Source organism: Lagenorhynchus albirostris, chromosome 6 (assembly GCF_949774975.1).
Source record: "Lagenorhynchus albirostris chromosome 6, mLagAlb1.1, whole genome shotgun sequence".
In the NCBI taxonomy this organism is placed as follows: domain Eukaryota; kingdom Metazoa; phylum Chordata; class Mammalia; order Artiodactyla; family Delphinidae; genus Lagenorhynchus; species Lagenorhynchus albirostris.
In genome coordinates, this window is record NC_083100.1 from 75,142,282 (window position 1) to 75,155,947 (window position 13,666).

Sequence of the window (13,666 nt, forward strand, 5' to 3'; positions counted from 1 at the left end):
CCCTTCTACTGGGTAGTTAGGTTGTTTTAATTTTTTTCCCATTATAAGTAATACTTCAATGAATGTTCTTTCATACAATTCTTCGTGAAGAATGTTTCTAATTAAAGTAATATGGAATTTGGATACATATTTCTGAATTAATCTTAAGAAAGACTGCTACAATTTATACTTCTATCAAGAAGAGAATGTTTCTCCATACTCACTAATTTTGTGTTATTCAATTTATATTAGGGTGATCTCATGTGTTTTAATTAGCATTAATGTACATACGAGTGAACAGGAGTATTTTGGATATAATTAAGGATTTGTACTGCTGAAGCACATTGGTTCTTTGTCTTCATTTATCTTAGATACTATTATATCTCAGTTTTTCTCTGCTTTAAAGCTCTCCCAAAGTTTGTTTTTTCATCTTTTGTTCTCTAGTTCTCTGTTCATTTTCAAAACTCTAGTTTCCATACCCTATTTGAAATATAAACTGTTTTATATAAGGTTAGTTTTCCAGTTTTGCCATTATATTTGTTCCATTAGAAAGAATCTGAGACTGATACAGACTTAATTTTTTTTCATTTTTTTAAATCCTTGCAATTTAATGAAATTTGAACAGTAATATTTCCTCTGGGTTTTGATTTACAGTACCTACTTACCTAGAATTAATAATACTACCTGATCCACAATTACAGAAAAAACTTTCAAAGTTAAGAAACAGTCTAAATTTGAGGTATAAAAAGAATATTCAGGGCTTCCCTGCTGGCGCAGTGGTTAAGAATCCGCCTGCCAGTGCAGGGGACACGGGTTCAAGCCCTGGTCCAGGAAGATCCCACATGCCACAGAGCAACTAAGCCCATGTGCCACAGCTACTGAGCCTGCGCTCTAGAGCCCATGAGCCACAACTACTGAAGCCCGTGCACCTAGAGCCTGTGCTCCGCAACAAGAGAAGCCACCACAACTAGAAGCCTGCACACTGCAACAAAGAGTAGCCCCCGCTCGCCACAACTAGAGAAAGCCTCGCACAGCAACAGACCCAACAGAGCCAAAAATAAATAAATAAATACATAAGTTAAAAAAGAAAGAAAGAAAGAAAGAATATTCATTTAAAAATATGGAATCCTTCCCAAATTTGGGTGTCATCTTTGCACAGGGGCCATGCTAATCTTCTCTGTATATGTCCAAGTTTAGCATATGTGCTGCTGAAGTGAGCACTAAACTTAAGTTTTCTAATTATAGATTTGCCTATACTGGTATAATTTGTGTGTGTATGTGTGCTCCAGTATTTAATTTAACTTGTTTCACTGCTACCTAAGTGCTTTACTCAGTGTTCTGGAGCTGCACTTGATGAAAAACACTAAAATAATCTGCATTATAAGTTTTGTGTATGCTGAGTCTTCAGAATATTTCATCTATCTTCATCCAATCCTAAAATAATAAAAACTGGAGATAACTTGTAATTATTTTAGTAATTTCTTTTTTTATTGAAGTATAGTTGACTTACAATATTTAAATATTAGTTTCAGGTGTACAACATAGTGATTTAATATTTTTATAGATTATACTCCATCTAAAGTTATTATAAAATATTGGTGATATTCCCTGTGCTATACATTACATCCTTGTATCCTATTTATTTTATACTAATTTCTTAATAGTCAGTCCTACATGTGTCTTAAAACATGAGCTCACTTGCCATTAGAAAGCTCTTTTTTTAAAGTTTAGCATCCTGTGTTTACCACCCTATTTTTAAAATGTATTTCAAATTTTTGCATCTTAAAGCATTTATGCTCATATATTAGCTTCTTTTAAACTATAGTTGAAAGGAGATATTTATGTTTGTTACATTTTGCGTAAGTCTCTCCCCCCCACCCCTTTCTCTTTCCTAAAGGAAGGCAGGTACACAAGTCAAGAGGAGAAAGGCAACTGACCCCTTGACCAAGTTGTTCTGTTTGGTGAGGTTGTACCACATTGCCCTTGTGAGGTTTACAGTAAAAGCGGAGCAGAGGTCTGGAGTAAAGGACTAACAGCGTTAGGATCAAAGTCCTAATTGTCTGTTTTCTTGAAGTTAGGGTTATTGGCAGCTGCCATTATACCATCCATGCTGCTGTCACCCAGCACAGCCAACCAGCATGCACTAATTGCAGTGGCCTTTTCATCAAGTAAGATCATCCCACTAAACACAAAGAGCTGTCTTTCCATTAGCACAGACAGTAGCCAGCTAGATCAGCTGGGCTCCTTCAGTATGATTGGACTGTCATATTGTTATGATTTGTTCAAGTTTAGAGCATTTAGCAGATACCCTTTGCACCTCTCTTTGTACCTGAATACTATAACCTGACTGCCCCTATCATTTAAGAGGGTACTATAGCTTTTCAAAGTTCAGCAGCGCACAATTGCAGGCAGGCAACTGGTTTCTGACAAGAGATCAATACTGTCCTTCCAAACGCTGGAGTCAAGCTGCTGGGTCTGTCAGAGGGATGTGTGCTGTAATTGGATCATGGATGCTGCAAGTCATCTGAGTTTCCCTTCAGCACTGTCACAGCTGTCAGATGTCATCCCTTTGTACAGCTGTCACTGCGGGAGGGTTGGGGCTCTTTTTCCGTTCTAACCCAATGCAAATGTCCACTTAGCAGATGAATATTGAAGATATTAGACACTTCTTTATGCCTTTATGCAAAATAAAGATCTGTGTCATCTGTGAATTTCATGGAAATAAGTTGCAATTTATTCACTGTGAGAAAAGTGAAGTGAAGCCTGTAAAAATGAGAAATTATTTGGTTCAGGCTATTAAAAAAAGGAATATTTTACAGAATAAACAACAATATGCAGATATTTTTCTTGAGATGGAAAAACTAATACTGTGCAGTATTTAGAATGGTCACCTGATATTTGATTTTATATATATATATATATATATATATATGTGTGTGTGTGTATGTATCTTTTGCTTCATCTATAGTCTCAGAAAAGGGACAAATCTTGAATAGATTGGGATCCTTTTAAATCATTAAAATTTATTGAAAAATATAAACCCAATATCTGTTTTAAAGTAGCAATATAATAAGATTTAAGGAACGCAGTTATGTTAGAATCAGGTCAAGGAGTCTCAAGAAAGTTTTTAAGACAGGAAGGGCAGTCTCAGTAAAAATGAGTATGCTGTTTTGGTCACTGAAACCTTTTTTCTAAGTTATTACAAGTTAAACAGAAAGACATGTTCATAGCTGGGAAAATAATTGCATAACCAATGAATGGCTTCTGTCAATTTCAGTCAATTTGCTTTTGTTTAAAGAGAACAGTCAATAGAAATGCATTTTATTTTATTGTACTTATTCTTATAACACTATATTTTTAAAAACAATGAGTGATTAGCTTCCAGAATTGCACAACTTGAGTCATGTGCACTTGCAACACGTAGTAAAAATGAAGAGATGTCGCCAATGTGGTTTTGGCAATTGTATTCTTAGTTCAGGAACTTCCGTTCATCATATTGTGATCGATCTGTGAATTTCCCTAGACTATCCTAGAATAAAGTACAATCTTAACTTTTTTTAAAAAATCATTTTCTTCTTGTCTCACTAAGCTGATGTCAGAATCATTTTTTTGGATGGTCAACAGGGTAATTTTTGATCTGGGTGGCTGACTTCCTTTTTCTTGAGGTCCAGACCACATACCACCTTCTCTGTCAAGCAAGCAGCCGGCACCGGCCCCAGTGACAGAGTAGCATGAACCTTATTTTCCAATATCTAACCTTAGCATTCTGTCATCCACCAGGGTACTCACTGGGTCAGCCCCTCAAATATCCAAACTTTTTCCCTCCATCTGGCATTATGAGGTGACCTTCACCTCATTTGCAGTGGCTCAAGTTTTTTGGACCCTAACATTAGTGGCCACCAAAATCAAACCATAGACATTTGACACACAATGTGGGGTAGGGCAGTAAGAAAGGAGGGAACCAACCACAAGAAAATGCACATTCATTTAAAAGACAATGTATTTGAAATGATTGAAATATATGCTAATCAGGATAAGAAGTCTTACATTTCCCCTTTTGCCTCAGTTAGCACTTTTCTCTCAATGTGATTTTACTTTTACAAGAAGCAGGATAAAAATCCTACGAATATTAAAGTGTTTTACTCCTATAAAATGAATTATTTAGCAATCAAATCTTAGTTGACTATCACTCGTGTAGAAAAATGGTCTTCAATAGTTACTTGGGCAGAAAATATAAGAATGAATGAAGTAAAAATTTTAAACTTAGTTTCTTAAGGTTATTCTTCTGTGATGATAACTGTGAACTTTATATGCAACTCCAGTGACTCAAGTAGGCACACCCTCTCTCTCTTTTTTTAACATGGTTTATGGCTAATTATATCAGAGATCCAAAACAGTCTTTTTTACATTTGCATTAATAAGGATGTCACATGACCACATTGAAGTAGAAGTGTACATCAAAGGTAGATTAAAGGTTGGTTAAGCATCAAACCATGTTCCATATGTAAATTTATAGCAATGATGTGCTATAGAAAGATAGCTTACCCTCTGTTTCTCTGCTACTAAATAAAATTAAAAATTCACAACTCTGGTTTATGGGATTTTAAATGAATTTGATCTCTCTTTTGGGCAGGGCAAATAAGTGTTTTGTGATATATTATTTTATAAAAAAAAAAAAAAAAAGACCACCGTTCTGGCTCATTTAATTTTGCGAGTGAATGATCTAAGATTAACTACAGACTAGTCAGTGCAGTTTAAAAGCTGAAAGCAATTTTCAGCCATAGATGGTAATGCCACATTCAGTCCACAACCGAATGACTCTAAATGACTAAGCTTCGAGGTCTTTGTATATGACCACAGGGCCTGATAAAGCCATAGGAACACAGTAAAAGCACAAAAATAGTTCCAATTTATTTGGTGCCATCACCTTAATGAGATTAATACAGACGTGTTCATGTGCCTAATTGGTGATTTTGTTTTAACTAGTAATGAAGGATTAAAACTTCAGGCAACAGGCTGCTTGCTGGAAAGAGGATTTGAGAGGAAAACAAGATTTTAATTATAAAGAGGAAACCTGTGAAATATACCACTGCAAAGTTAATAATAATTCTTAAAAAAAGAACTGATTAAAATGGATACCCTGGATTGTTCCTGGCATTTTGGGAGAAAGGGTGATTTTATGAGCAGAGCCACATACTGCTTTTATTTACCAGTAGATCCTTTGGCATACGAAAACATATAAAACTGTTCCTTATAATGAAAAAGTGTTAAAACTGAAAAGCATTGACCCTCAGGCTACTGTGGAATTTAGAGTATGTAGCATTTTATCCTAATTCATTTTTAATGACTTCCTATAACCGAATGACCTGTGGCTAGCTGTCCCACTAAATCCCACAGCATCCCAGTAAACCAGAGCTTCTTTGGAGAAGCTTCACCTATGACTTGCTATGGGTTTGCTTCCCTTCAAAGTCTAGTTGTAACCATTTAAATGCTAACACTATTAAGCATGCTGCCAAAACACAAACACTCAGCCTAAGTCATTAAAATTTAATTATAAGGGGGCAGCTGAGCCCAGTTTGAGTTTTGAGTCTGAAAAATCTTATCTAAAAAAAAAAATCTAATAAACTACCCAACCAAACCTATCAGCATCTGTCTGTACTGGCCCAGTGAACTATATTTAAATAAAGTTTCAGGTTTTTACCAAAGTTCACATTAAAACATATTTGGGTTATTACTCATCTATCCCAACGGTAAAACGGGCCATTGTTTTACCTCGTCGTTGGTGGTGAGTTGTATAACCTGTGCCTTGTACGTCCCTGCCAGCATGTTAACTTTGTCTCTCAGAACAAATAGTAAAATAAAGGAACTATATCTCTCCACCACCAACTGAATAAAACCATATTATCTAGGTCATTCTCTTCCCCACGAAACTTTGGCCAGTGCTAGTAAGATGTCTTTCTGATTACTTAAAAATCCCTGAAATGCAAGAATTTGGTCTTTGATGTTCTATTATGAACCACTTTAAAAGGACTCTGGGTAGTGATACGGCGCAGTGTAAGATGCTACCTTCCCAGAGAATGAAGACAGAAATATATTTTACATTTCTTGTCAGATTGAACTTTAAGACATCCTGACTGCTTTCTCTATAATTTAAACATCACAGCCAAAATGGCAACATGCTTTGTTCAGTTCCAGTTGTGTGGAGTTTTAGTGCTTCATTGATTCAGAGGAAGGCTGAGGCTGGCACAGGGAGCAGGGCGACGGAATCACAGTCTCGCTGCAGCATGTCAAGCCATTATATCTGGGACCAGAATGTCACCGTGGTCTCAATGGTTCGTCAGCTGAAGGATATGGTTAACAAATGTGAAACCAAACTTCAGAGGAGCTGGTTTTCTGTGCTAAGTGATCTGTATTCCCTCTGAATTTACTTTCCCCTAACCCCGTGAAATTAACAGTGCTTTCTGACATTCGACCCCCTGACCTCCCACATAATAAGAATTTAAAAAGCACCATGCATGAGTGTGTCTCTGTAATGCAAAACTGGAAAAAATGACCATGTCACAGTTTTATTATACAAAACCTTCTCAATCTCCATTGCATGCTTCATATATGAGTGCTCAGTTTAAAGTTATTATAAAGAAAAACACAGTTTTAAGAGTAATAATTCACTGTTCGTGACTTTTATAGACAATAAATTGTAGCAAATACATATTGCTACCAAAAAGCTTTGTACTCCGTTAATGCAGATATTTACCAAGATGAGTGTTAAAAATAGTCCGCTAGAAGACTCTGATGGTTCAAAGGAAGGGGTTTCCAGGGAGCCGATTGCCAAGGGTGCAAGTGCATGCACAATGTGTAGGTCTCAAGGTTTAAGAGGCAGAAGCAGGAAAGTGTTATGTGGAAATGATTTTGTGTTATCAGGCTCAGGGGATGACAGCATACAAGAGTAAGAACAAGGTGCTATGTGGCTTTTTCTTCACTGTGAAGTAAAGATTGGCAGCTGGAAGTAAGGCTTACAGACAGACCTGCACACAGGACCTCTTCACCTAGGACTCATAATCACTACTCAAAGGAAAACGCATTTACCAGGGAAAAGCGGCTGTAGCCATCAGAAGTGTGCTTAAAACACCACTTAAATATCACTTTATACGCTATTACTTGCAAACTGTGGCTTCGTATTAAATTATACTTGCATAGGCTTTTGCTTAGGTGCTGATAATGCTTTTGAGGTTGCATTGGTGAAGAAGAATTTAGGCTGCTTTACAAGAGACGTGACCAGAATATTCCATGCAGCTGACAGTGACAGGGTGAAAAATTGCAGAACTGTACTTTCTTTCCCCATATAGATTGTAATTTTAATTGTCATTGTGGCCCTTCTGTTTTAATTATGGGACTTCTTTGATATATACCAGGACATCGTATTGAATGAAAATATGGTGCTATAATAGTCTCTTTATAATTAATGATCACATGTAGATCTTGGTGCATAAAAGGGAAGGAATAAATGAACAATTTATTTAACTAGGTTTTGGATTTCTTTCTGTCTTCCATTGAATATAAAATGATCCCAGGGCTTCTGGGAATGTTTGATATAAGAACTGCACAGAATATCTAATAAAATTACTTTAGGCTGGATTAAAAAACATATTATGTTTTAAAATGTTTTGCCCCATAATGGTAAAATGTATCTATTTACCACATTATTCTTTTAACATTTCATCTGAAACCAAAAAAAAAAAAAATGGTTTAAATTTATTTACAAGCATATTTTAAATGTGTGTATTCTTAGATCTTCCTTGTGGTATAACTGATTCTTACAGGTAAAATGAGGGGTCAAGAAAGAGACTTTTGAAGCTTGATTTATCAAACTGCAAAAAAAAAATTTTCCTTTGAACTTTTTCTTTCAAAATAGAATAGATCTGTGCTGTATCCTTTCTCTGAAGGGATAAATTTTTTCTTAGTTACTACTAATAAACAGAAGCTGTTTTTCTACAAATCAAAAATGAGTTATCTCTTCATAGGCAATTTAAGTGCCCTGAAAACTGTGAAGACAAAATGAAAAAAACACAGCAAAGGCTTAACATTGTTCTCAAACTATCACGTAACACGCTTACCATATAGAACACTGTGACACAAATATGCTGGGCTCATATACATTTCAAGAGAGCCAGACCTCTATGGATTTCTGGAAAGCAGACTTATTTGTCCAGGGTCTGTCACGGTAAAACAGGAAAATGCCCCCTGACAAGCTTCTGCTAATTTTATTGTGGCACGGAGTCCTGTGCATACATCCTCTACTGTATGACTGCAGTTCAATTGCAGAGCACGATGAAATTGGATCGGCAGAGACAGGGACTACCCTGGGGTCAGCTGTGACCATGCCACTTCTATGTGATGTCTAGTTGAGGTGATGGTGTGTAAATAAACGTAGAGAATTGCAAATCTTGTCATGGCCACGCTGAACAGCTCAAGCATTTAAAGATGGTTGCCCGCAAACCTAACTGGAAGGTGGTTTCTCTGTGTGGTGGCTGAGGAAATACTCAGTTCCTTGCTGGAGTCGTCTTCTTGACATATCTGAAAGTACTGACCCAGCATTATGTTGCTGAAGGGCTTAATCACTAAATAGTTTTTCATTGTAGTGGAAAGTAAAGAAACAAGCTAATCATGTTTGAATATTATGCTTTTAGAGTTATAGTGCTGATACCAAGGATACTTTTTATTTATATTATCCTACTTTGATTTATTTGTTTTTTTTAAATGAGGTGAAGCATCTTAAAGTCTTACTGTTTATTGAATTTAGCACATTAAAGTTCTATGAGTTCTTGTCATTATTATGAACTTTCCTAATGTTAGAAAATAAAATATTATAGAATTCACATTTTCTGCTTATGAATCTAATTTTATTTAAATACTACTTACAGTACTCATTAAAATATACTTAGGTTTTCCTACCTTCAACTCATAAGATGTATTTTGTACCAGTTTTGCATTTACACATATCTGTTTTTCTGTTACTTTTCCCACATGCCAATTACCTTTCATTACAAATTTATAAAATCATTTACATTTTAGCAGTTTAAATGTTTCTGCTGACATTTTGTAACTATTACCCTCTTCTAGAATGGCATATGTTCAGGCAGTTAATAAAAAATTAAATGGAATAGCACTAGACAAGGTGAAGCTTTGTATCAGAGTGTTCTCCACATTTCTGAAAATACCATCTTTGTGTTGCCAACTGTGAAGTGAGGTTAGGTCTGTGCCAATATGTGTATTTGTCACAACTGTCACAGAGACCACGGACTAGCCAATCGCACAGCCCTTAATTAGACAGTTCTATTTTGCTTTTTAGAAATTATCCTCATGTAAAATGGTGTCTAAGACTCAAGAAAGGTGCTGAGAGCTAAGAATGCCAAAAATGCCAGCAGAAAAACACTTTGATTTTTTTGGTTGAAGATTTATTAACTGCTGCATGATTTCTTAAATATAGAAATGAAATATGCAACATAAAAGAAATAGTATAAACGTAGCAGGAAAGAAAGGCAATGTTAAGGGTTATTGAAATAGCAATAGGCTGAATTAAACATTACCATGGTATGATATGTTTTCATATGGATTTTGGAACTATAAATTAAAAAATCTACAAAATGAGCATTCAATTAGTGAAGAGATCATGGATGCCTTAAAAATCTTTATATAGGTTCACAATTGTGATACTGGCTTTATTTAAAAAATTCCATTTCAATTATCTATTACTGAAGGTAAATTACATATTTTGGTCAAATATTATTTATGTTTAACATTTTAAAAATTCTAGAAACATCTATATATAGCATAATTCTATAGATTTTTAGAAAATAAATTCAGAGTTCTTCATTCTCAAAGTAAAATCTATTGAATACCTTGCAATATCTTAAAACATGATTTTAATTTTTATAATATATTTATACACAGTGCTAAAGTTTCATGGAGAATGAAGTAGATAAAAATATATCAGTAAAATTGTGTCTGTGCAGTTATTTTATCTTCATATGCATTTTCCTTGTCTGTGAAAATGCATACTAATATACCCTTTTACTGATATTATCGTCATATATTTTTACATTTTGATAATTGGAAATTGAAATTACATTTATCTTTTAAGTAATAAGTCATCAACACACTTGGTAATGTTTGCCAGTGATATTGCCTTTGGATAAAAATATGATGAATTTTATAATATTGCATATAAGTAAAAGTAAATCAACATGATTTAAAAAATATTGTAAAACTTATTATAAACTTCTTCTTTTATATGATTTCGTAGGTCTTAAGGTTTTTGAGCTAATTTCATCCAGAGTAGAAATACTTTGGGTTCCTGAACCCTGAGGGTGGGAAGTCCTAAAAATTCCAGTAAATGAAACCTACACAACATCATAAAGAACCTTTTTTAAGAAATTAATAATGTAGATGGAAGATTTAAATCTCTAATTTAGATGGAAGATATTTAGTTTATTTGTTTGTTTTTAACAGTGGAAATTTCATGTATGTTATGAGCAAAAAAAAAAAATCTAATTTGGGGTAACTTGCACGGTTCATCCCATTTTGAATCTTTATTCAATAGGCATATCATAGAAGTTTTAACAGTCATAGCAGATTAACCTTGCCTGTGCTTTTGGAGGCTAGTCATCTGATGAATTTACATGCAGCTGGATGAAAATGCTATTTGGAGAGAGATTGAGAGTTTATTTGATTAAATCCCTTTCTCCACTACCTTGACCTCTTTCTTGTGAAATAATCAGAACTGTTTAGCAAGAATATTCAGGCATTAATAATGAATTGCTTTTGAGCTGGTTTCTTCTGCATGCAACAAGCCCATTGGTGTCCCTGATCTTTTCTTTTTTCTTTTTAAAATTGTGCTTTATTTAATGAACACTGTGATTAGAAACAGTAAGAAATATATCTTTGAGAAATTTTCTTTTATAATTTGTAGGCCATTTTACTAGTAGTACTAATTGCTGTGCTTTGACCTCCCTCTTCTCCCAAAGACTGTCTCCCCACGATCTGTATGAAGATGGGATGTGTTAGGCAGGGCCATATACTTCAGTATGATTGGATGGCAGCTGTGTGGTTTATCCTCACCAACTGTAAGAGTGGTTTTGATAGTTCACAGAATACTATGATGTTAAATAGTGCCATTGTTTGTGATACCATGGTTTGTGTACTTATGTACTTCCTCCATAGAGCTTTGCTTTCTAACAGTTTTGTTGCTCAATTTAATCAGATCACAGTTATTTTTTGGAACAATTATTAGGTCATATTTCATAGACTTACCCTTAATGTTAAGAAGAGGAATTTACCTCCTTCACACTCCTTGGAATGTTACTGGATGAATCCCAGGCTTTATTTGGCAATAAAACATTGGTCAGTGTTTGGGAGATAAAATAACTTTCAAGTGTAACTTTGACATGAAGTAATAGGAGCAAGTGGAAATTTTTTAAGTGCGGTGCTGTCACTCCTGGCATATTTAATGCTCTTGATAGTTGAAGGTGGCAGATTTGCTGTGTACCTACATACACTACTGTACTGTCACCCATTATAAAGCTACAGTATCTTGTCTTTATACTAAATTGAGCTTCATTATAATGTGTTTCTTGATAATAACATGCACTTGACTGTAATATGTAAAATGCTTGGCTTTCATGAACAACTCTATGGAAAAGCTGTACAGCATCTCATTTGCATTTAGCAATTATGTTACATTTACAATATACTAAGCTGCAGAAAATCTAATCTAACATCATAATTTAAAATAATAATTTCCAGGGCCTTACAAGTAAGATACAAGTCAGATTACAATAACACATTGTACTATTTCTCTGTTGAGTAAAACAGAATTGCTTCACTATTTTTTCCCTCAAAATTATTCAGGAAAGATTTAATTCTTTAATAATGAGAATAGCATTACATTGAGAGGGAAAGACCATTTAAATTGTTCATAGGTAGGTAAAATTTGTCTTTCTTGATCATAAATTAGTCATTTTGGGGGGATCTGCTCATATCATTAATACGCTAAGTTTAGGGGAGAGGTTTTATGACACGCAAATGACCTGATAGCAATCCTGTTGTAAAGATCATATATCTGATTTTCAAAATGTCTATATTTTTAATTATGAAGTGAAGTGATACATAATTCAAAAATTCACAGTCAAGAATAACAGAAAAAATAGAAAATAAAATAATTTTCATAGTGACATCTAAATACACTCACTCTCAAACTTTTGTTACATATATATTTTTTGTTGTTATATTTTTTGATGTTTCAGATCCTATAAATATCATGTGTTGCAAATTTGATGCTTAATTTGACCGTATGGATTTGAGGGTGGGTTTTACTTTAATATTGATACATACATTTATGAAGATTTCTGAAAAATATAAAATCTATTTAATAAGTATTTGAGAACCTATCATGTGCAATTCACTCTAGAGTACATGTTAGAAAACACAATCTTGCCACCAAGTATTTTATGATGTATATCAGAAGTAACATTTTTACATATTAATTATAAGAATAAAGTCAGCGGCATAAAAGAATGAAAACCTCAGCTCTTAAGGAAAGAAGTCATATTTAATAGAGGATCAGAAAATGCTTCATGGAGAAAGTTTTATTTTAGATGAGGTTGAAGTTCAATTCAATTAAACCCAGGAAGCATTTATTATCATCAACTATGATATGATCTCTGCTCGGAGGGAGCTTATAATCTAGTTGCAATAAGGACACATTGGAAGGGACAACAAATTCTATGTGAGCTGTTAGGAAAAGACTTGAGAAAGAAGTCACATTTGACCAAGATCTTAATTAAATGAGATAAAGAGGGGGAGGAGGAAGCATTCTGGGATGAATGAAAAGCATAAGAAGCATAAGAAAAGAGAAAATATTAGGATGTGAAGGAGCATGTATCTTCTGAAAAGAGAAGACTTGCCAGTGTGGCTGAATCATGGGAAACTGCAGCACTGTGATAGCTGGTGAAATAAGAATGGAAGCTGAGCTTGAAGCATCTTGTATGTCTGACCAGCCAAGTGACATCTGTCCTGATTTCTTTTCTCCTTTTTCTTTTCACCTTTTTTCCCTCCTTTATTTTTTCTCTCTCTTCCAGGAAGATACCCTTGACAGTTTTGCAAGAGCTCAGTTAGAATGGGAAGAAAGAGAAATGGAGAAATTTCACTTCAGATTGAGGCAAAGTCAACTGCTGGAAATAGGCTGAGTGCAATCTTAACTTCTGAATGATATTATGCCCCTGACAACGTTTGTGCTTAACAATTTCCATTGCATTCTTTACTTTGTTTCCAATTAATGAGACAGTACTACAAAGTAGAGATCTTAAGTGAGAAATTTAGACGATAGTCCTTGTAGCTAAGAAAATCAACACCTTTCTATTCCCAGATTATGCAAATTAATTTTAGGGTAAATTAAAGGCCCAGGTTATTGTTCTGCCTCCATTCTGCTTTATTTCGTAAACAAAACTTTATTGAGTAGGAAGTAACTTCTTTTTTAAGAGCTTTTTTTTTTAACATCTTTATTTCTTTATTGGAGTATAACTGCTTTACAATGGTGTGTTAGTTTCTGCTTTATAACAAAGTGAATCAGCTATACATATATCCCCATATCTCCTCCCTCTTGCATCTCCCTCCCTCCCACCCTCCTTAT

At 34.5% G+C, this 13,666-nt stretch overlaps 1 non-coding gene across 1 annotated transcript; it reads right to left on the reverse strand.

Annotated features, from left to right (window-relative positions):
• Positions 1-1,093: 1,093 nt before the first annotated feature.
• LOC132522537 (U6 spliceosomal RNA) lies at positions 1,094-1,200 on the reverse strand. The gene has a single exon (XR_009541277.1). It is a non-coding gene; the product is annotated as a U6 spliceosomal RNA (small nuclear RNA).
• Between the last annotated feature and the right edge of the window lie 12,466 nt (positions 1,201-13,666).